Here is an 8225-nt window from a genome sequence, read left to right on the forward strand (position 1 = left end):
GATGCCACAGTCATTAGCGGGAGCTGGGGCTAATGACCTCCAAGTAATGGAGCCCCTAATTGACACATCAATAAACATGGGGTGGAGGTAGTAGTAGTAGAAAAAAAAAAAAAAGTAGTAGTAGTAGTAGTAGTAGTAGTAGTAGTAGTAGTAGTAGTAGTAGTAGTAGTAGTAGTAGTAGTAGTAGTAGTAGTGGCAGTGTCAACTACATCCTTACCTATTAAAGCTCTGTATATAGCGATCAGGTCCCCTCTTTCTCTTCTCTCTTGTAATGATGGAAGCTTTAGTAATAGTAGTAGTAGTGGCAGTGTCAACTACATCCTTACCTATTAAAGCTCTGTATATAGCGATCAGGTCCCCTCTTTCTCTTCTCTCTTGTAATGATGGAAGCTTTAGTAATAGTAGTAGTAGTGGCAGTGTCAACTACATCCTTACCTATTAAAGCTCTGTATATAGCGATCAGGTTCCCTCTTTCTCTTCTCTCTTGTAATGATGGAAGCTTCAATCTCCTTAATCTTTTTTCATAGGTTAAATCTCTCAAACTTGGTACCAATTTGGTTGCAGCTCTTTGGATCCTTTCTATTTTCCTTATTTCCTTTTTATTATGAGGTGACCAAACAATTGTGGCATATTCCAGTTTTGGTCAAATCACATATTCTATCAACTTTTTCATCATCTCTTCATCCATGTAAGCAAATGCCTCTTTCATCTTTCTTAGTAACTCATAGGTTTCCCCAACTATTTTGTTTTTCAGTGATAAATTATAACTGATTGTAATTCTCAAATCTTTTTCTTCTTTGGTTTTTCTTAATTTCCACTTCTCCCATGGTGTACAAACTTGTCAATCTTCTTTTGCTTTTTCCTAATTCCTTCACCTTGCATTTCTTTGCATTGAATTCCATTTCCCATTTCTTACTCCATTTATATATCTTTTTTAGATCTTTCTGTAATATTTCACAATCCATATTGTTTTCCACTCTTTTCAATCTTAGACTGCAAATGTTGCAGAAGTTAATGAAGAGAACATTGAGGGGGGTGTCAAGACTCTTAAGGTCGTTGACAGAAAGGCAGTCCGACCCGGGCACATTTATGGTCCCCTCCCCAGATGGGGATTCGGAGGCTGGTGTAGGAGTCGCCATGATGATTTTGAAATTTTTGAGTGAAGGGTGTGTGTGTTTTTAGGTGCTTGTAGTTTTGTGTGGAGGAAGAGAGTTGTCTTTAGAGAGCAGGCTGTGACTGCCCCCTTGTGTTGTGAGACACATAGGGAAACGTTCAGTGAGGTCACAGCTGGTTTTAATGATAAATTCACAGCACATCCTGAACAGTGCTTTAGACCTCACTGGGAGTAATTATCGTTTCGGCAGGTGTCTACTGCCTCCTTCTATAACTAATGTCAAGGTTTGTCACACTGTTTTCTTATGTAATACCAGTAACCAATTGCAGTCACATGAAAATCAATAAAATACATGGTTGGGTAAACATGTAATGCAATAATACTATATACCTGAAAAATCTGAAGCAGTAGCTGAGGATCACTCCATTCGCATCACAAACAAGTTGGATTTTCAGAGGGAGTGATAGCTTTTCCAGTTAAAGTAGAGGGCCTTGTCCACTCTTCGGGCCTTGATGGCAATGTGGGTGCCTGTGCACACAAAAGAAAGTATTAGATGATCATGATACACAATAGCTACATATATCTATCATATATATATATATATATATATATATATATATATATATATATATATATATATATATATATATATATATATATATATATATATATATATATATATCATCCCTGCACTGGATATGCACACAGTATACATAAGATATGAAAACTTTTTAATGCTTAACAAGAACTTGAGGTTGTGAGATACCTTTCACTCAAAGTAAACACTGATGAAGTGATAGATTATAACAATAGCAATAAATTTTAAACAAAATATATTATTGTTAATCTTACTATCAATGGTCCCAATAACTCTTAAGAAATTTTCGGTCCTGAAGAACTGCTGTGCAGTCCTCCTTTGATCAAGGTGTGTTGAAGGCATCTTGATTTCCTGCACTGACTTATCACTCAACACGATGCACACACACTCGAAGACCCTGCTGACGCTTGCGTAAGTCCTGAAAGCAGATTATAAGCCATTAGTTTTCATTTTATTTGTTTTAAATAAGATACATCTTTCTGCTGTAAGCAAAAAAAAAAAAAAAAAAAAAAAAAAAAAATCGGCAACAAATTCAATGATCCCTCTATATGTAGTGCACCATTCAAGTACACCCAGGTGTACTTGATGGCACGTTTGGTAAGGTTAGCATCATCCCTCATCCCTCCTTATTAATTATACACTCATATATTTTGACACTAGGAACTAATCTTGACATATTCCTAACACTGGATTACAACTTTATAAACCGTGGCATGCAGTAGATTGGCTTTTATGCCTTTTACCCTTGAAAGTCAGCCACACTTAAATATTATTCACCATATTGAACATCAGTTTATTCACCTACAAAAGTTATTAATGGGATATTGTGCAATTTGTAAAAAAAAAAAAAAAAAAAAATAGTAGTAATTGTTTAGAGTCCCCTCTTGTCCTTATTACACGTCTATCCTCTTCCATTCTTTCGCATATACCTCTTGATAAACCTGGAAATATAGTATAAGGTTGGGGGAGATGTGCCCCCGTCCTTTAGGGGTGTTCCAGAAGTTATGCTAACTTATATTAGTGTCCTTAAGGGTGAGTCTAGCCCCCGTGGTTACGTTAGATTAGGTAATGTTTCATATAAAAGTGTACGGTGACTAACCTAACCACTGTTAACCTCTGGGTGGCCTTCGCCCATCCCCTGAACCCACTGAAGAACAGGGTCACTTCTTCCTCGCCTTAAAGTTACGTTTTGTGTACCTAAAGGTATATGCGAAGAATGTAAGAGAATAGACCAGTAATGAGGTCAGGGAAAGGGCTCCCTGACAATTTCCAAAACAGCCAGCCCCTGTGCTGAATGAAGCATGCAACACCAGTATCATCTTACCTGCAGTGTCTCCAATGACGTTTTGGAAGGGCCCACTGGCAAACAATCTCAGGGCCAACAAAACCTGGGTGTGAGTTGGTAATGCCTGGCTATGCCTTGTTCTTCTCTCCAGCTGAGACTGCATCTTCTCAAACAAGAGGATTAGGTCTGCCTAGGGAAGTGGTATTTGAGCATCAGCTCATTATCACTCAATGCCAAGGAATCAAGGCGATTCCGAAAGCGCCTTTCTCGCCTCAAGGCACGAACGTGGAAGTATGCAAAGAAAATATCCAATATATGCAGAAGTTAGTTAACTAACTACCTTGCTACCATGGCAATACCAACCTCTTATGCGTTCTTGGATACCATTTGGCTGCCGGAGGTTGATAATAACCGTTTCTTGGATCTGGCCCCTGATGACTGGGAAAATCACTGCTGGGAGCAAACTTGGAAATATGACCTTGGGCGAGTCCGGACATGAGAAGGGCTGGGTGGGGAGTGGTGGTGGCGATGAGGCTTGACCTCGAGTACTCGGATGGGAGAGTTGGGGGTGGCTCGGAGAAGGAACCAAGGGATACCCACAATTCAGGAAGAAGCATGAACGGCAACCAGCAAAGAGGAGCGGCGTGATGAGTAGGAATAGGCGGCGACAGGTGTGATGGCAGACAGGTGTGACCACGGGGATGAGTCAGGAGCGGAGAAGAGGTAGAAGCGGCAGGGAAGATAGCACGTGGAGAGTGTGGTAACCCACGATTTGAGCGTGGTAGGAAATGACAACGCCTCGCAACTTAATAATAATAATAATAAATACTTTATTGTCACGTATAATACATGAAAATTGCTTCATGAGCTCTCAGTAAAAGTGATAAAACCGCACATACGTCATACACTCCTCGTACTACTCACACACATTGGTCATTTACAGGCCACAGGAACAAACCCAGTCTGTGCTACTGGTAGATTGTCTGTTGTTCATTTAACATTTTAATACTGCTAGGTACAAAAGATCTTGAATATCTTGATGTTCTACAGTATAATGACCTCAACCTTCTTCCAGAGGGTAACATTTGATAATATTGGTTTAAAGGATGAATGGGATCATGTCGTACTACCTCACATCTCCGGACAACTGCTTTCTTATAAATTTCTACAAGAGGGATGATGTTCTCAACCCCAAGTTTCCCACAATTTTTCATTATTTTACAAAGTTTGTTTTTTAATTCAATGTTACAATTTCCGTACCAGCAAGTTATATTAAACGAAAGAACAGATTGTATTATTGCTGAATAGAATATATCCATAATCTTTCTGTCAATTCTTAGTTTACTTAATTGCCTTACAAAATACATTCTAGAATTGATTTTTTTGTAAAGTGTCTCAACATTATTATTAAAAGAAAATTTATCATCAATTATTGTTCCTAAGTATTTATATTCCTTGACTCGCTCCGATTTTCTTCATTGTATTTTTAATGGAATTGGAAGGCTGCTGGTATTCCTGAGTTGCCTGGCGAGTTATGAAGCTACAGACATCATGATTACGCGAATAGTTTGCTTTCTACTCTTCTGGTGGGTGCTACAGAGCTGTTCTGTGAGTGTGGCCGCTGTGTCTACCCGGACTGATGAGCCGCCGGATATAAACAAACAGCAGGAACGACTGATTTATGGCAAGGATATTCTGCTAACGTTAGCAAAGTCTAGCAACGTTGAGACATTTGCTGTGACCGTGCCAGATGCTGTGAAAAGGAAGGTGTTGCATCCAGAGGGAAAAACTAGAAATAACAAAAGGAGAGGAAGGCGGGGTGGTGTGAGGGTGAGGTGCAGACGACGCGGCGCCCGGCTCTCTCTCCCTATGTGTGTGGTCGGAAATGTTCGTTCAGTACGGAACAAGTTTGATGAACTTAGTGCTTTGTGCAAGTGGAATTATGCATTCAGAGAGGCATCTATCATTTGTCTGACAGAAACTTGGTTAAGTGGTGAAAACGATCCCGACTCAGCATATCATATTGATGGGTATCAATTAATAAAGAGCGATCGAACCCCAGACTCAGGAAAAAGTGCTGGTGGCGGAGTGTGTGCTTACGTAAACAACAGGTGGTGCAGGGATATAACTGTGATTGAGAAAGTCTGTAATGACTGCATTGAATACATGACACTTTCCGTGAGACCTTACTATTTACCAAGAGAATTTAACAAGATTTTCATAATAGTAGTTTATATTCCTCCAAATGTGGATATAAAAAATGCAGAAAGTCTGTTATATGATGCTGTGTGTAAGACTGAAAATATGTCACCTGAAGCAGTTAAATTAATAGCAGGAGATTTCAATGGTTCTAAATTTCAGAGTTATGTTCCTCATTATCAACAGTATATTGACTTTGCTACAAGAGAGGAGAAAATATTAGATCATTATTATTGTAATATAAAGAATAGTTATAAGGCAAGTAAAATGAAGCCCCTCGGTTTGTCAGACCATGAAATGTGCCTCTTAACACCTATTTATAGACAAAAATTGAAAACTTGTAAACCTGTCATTAAGAAAATATATGAGTGGGATGACAAAGTGAGCGATACTCTGAGAGGCTGTATGGAATTGACAGAATGGAACATACTGTATGATGAAAATGCTAGTATTGACGAGAATGTGGATGTCTTAAATTGCTATTTATCTTTTTGTGTGGAAAACATTTTGCCTGTCAAGAGTGTTAAGTGCTACCCTAACAATAAGCCCTGGTTTACGAAAAGTGTGAAAAATTTGCTACATGAGAAAAGACAATGTAGGTTACGAAATGATAGAGTCAACTTAAGAATCATTCAGAAGAAAATTGATGATATGATTAGTATGGAAAAAGAAAAATACAAAAGGAAAATAGAACATTGGTTTGAGAAAGATACAAAGGCTGCTTGGCAAGGTTTGCGTAACATTACTGGAATGACTAAGAAATCCGTGTGTCCAGATATTACAAATGTAAAGGATTATTGCAATGAATTAAATAAGTTTTATTGTAGATTTGATGTCCAGGATTATTCTTCAGAACAGAACAGCCTTACTGAGTTTTTACATAACAAGGAACATGGAATATTTACTGTAACGTGTGAGGATGTACTAGAAAGTTTGAAAAGAGTTAAGAGCAATAAAGCGGCAGGGCCTGATAGAGTAAGTGCTAAGGTAGTAAGCATTTGTAAATACGAGTTGGTTCCAGTTTTATGCAGAATTTTTCAGAGTTCCTTGGATCAATCTTATATACCTAAACTGTGGAAGACATCTGAAATTATTCCAGTGCCACAACATCAAACCCCTAAAGGTTATAATGATTACAGACCTGTAGCCTTGACATGTATATTTATGAAATGTTTAGAAAGTGTTATTAAAAAAGTTCCTGTTTCTTGAAGTGAAAGACCAAATGGATGTTTATCAGTTTGCCTATAAGAAAGATAGGTGCGTGGAAGATGCTACGTTATCAATTATAAATTATATACTTCGATTTCTGGAAAATGTAAGCAACAAATCCAGTAAACACTTTGCTAAGGTGTTGTTCGTTGATTTTTCAAGTGCTTTCAACACAATACAACCTCATGTGTTAATGGAAAAACTTATAAGTCTTAACGTGAGTCCACCACTTGTTCTATGGATACGCGAGTTTTTGGTAGGTAGGGTGCAATATGTAAAGTTTAAGGACCAGATCTCTGACTCAATTGTAACAAACACAGGTGCGCCCCAGGGTTGCGTATTGTCACCACTACTGTTTTCTCTTTATACAAATGATTGTAGAAGTCAAAATGAGTGTACTAAGATATTCAAATATGCAGATGACACTGCCATTGTCTCTCTCTGTGTAAATAATGATGTTATTTATAGAGAAGAAATTAACAATTTTAGTACATGGTGCAGGGATAATTTTTTAGAATTAAATGTTAACAAAACTAAGGAGATGATTATTGATTTTAGTAAGACTCCCGTACAACATGAACCTTTGGAAATCAATGATGAAACTGTTGAAGTAGTAGAAGAATACAAATACTTAGGAACGATCATAGACAATAAACTCAACTTTTCCTCTCACATAGATAAAATATATAAGAAGGCAAACTCAAGGATGTTTTCTGTTAGGAAACTATGCAAGTTAAAAGTTGGTAGTAAGATAATGGATTTGTTCTACAGTAGTATACTACAATCAGTTTTTTCATTTGCTATATGTTGCTGGTATGGAAATAGTACTGTGGAATCTAAAGGTAAACTAAGCAAGATAATAAAGAAATGTAGCCGATTAAAAGTAAAAAATACAAAACCATTGTTGGAACTGTATAAACGAGCGGTTATTCAGAGAAGCAATATCATAATAAAAGACTCCAGTCACCCATTGCACACATGTTACGAATTGTTACCATCTGGCAGAAGATGGAGATCTGTGCAGGGCCGAACATCTCGGTATAGGGAGTCGTATGTTCCATCTAGTATCAGGATATTGAATGGGAATCAACAGTTGTAAAAGAAGGCAGCACTCAGGGACATCAGCAATACTTTTAATGTTTTTAATATTTTAATGTGTTCTATTTTTGATAGTTTATGATTGAGAATTTAATAGATGTAACTGATAGTTTTAAGAATTTTTATACTTCTATATTTCTCTTTTATACTTTGGCAAGCACAAGACAAATTCTCTGTAAGAGCAATAAAGTATTATTATTATTATTATTATTATTATTATTATCTCACCATTTACAAACAGAGGAGGGTGATCATATAATGAAGTGCTGTAGTCTACGACCATCTCTTTTGTTTTCTTTACATTTAACTCTAAAAAGTTGCTGCTGCACCAGTCCACAAACTTTTCCACCTCCTCTCGGTATGCAGTGTCATCATTACCACACCGACCCACAAGGATAGTATCATCAGCATACTTAAACAAACGGCAGTTCACATCCCGACACACACAGTCACTTGTGTATATAGTAAAAAGCATGGGTGACAACACACAACCCTAAGGAGCACCTGTGTTTGTAATGACGACACTCGATTTTGCACCCTGAAAGCTGACATATTGTGGTCGATGAGTCAAGAAATTATTAATCCATAAAATCAAGTTAGAATTTACGTTCATATTTTTCAATTTAGTCATCATTAGGTGAGGCTGAATTGTATTAAAAGCGCTCGAAAAGTCTACAAAGAGGATCCTAGCATAGCGTTTAAAACTGGAGGTATTTCCTTTA

The 8225-nt window shown here is 37.5% G+C and overlaps 1 protein-coding gene across 1 annotated transcript in view; it reads right to left on the reverse strand.

The window, feature by feature from the left end:
- LOC135113788 (uncharacterized) overlaps window positions 1-7702 on the reverse strand; it is a 45193-nt gene extending 37491 nt beyond the window's left edge. The window contains exons 1-4 of the mRNA XM_064029392.1: window positions 3361-7702; window positions 3037-3187; window positions 1967-2130; window positions 1505-1642 (exon numbers count right to left, since the gene is read on the reverse strand). The gene's annotated coding sequence lies outside the window, so the exon portion shown is untranslated. The remainder of the gene's footprint in view (window positions 1-1504; window positions 1643-1966; window positions 2131-3036; window positions 3188-3360) is intronic.
- Window positions 7703-8225: the final 523 nt, after the last annotated feature.

Source organism: Scylla paramamosain, chromosome 26 (assembly GCF_035594125.1).
Source record: "Scylla paramamosain isolate STU-SP2022 chromosome 26, ASM3559412v1, whole genome shotgun sequence".
In the NCBI taxonomy this organism is placed as follows: Eukaryota; Metazoa; Arthropoda; class Malacostraca; order Decapoda; family Portunidae; genus Scylla; species Scylla paramamosain.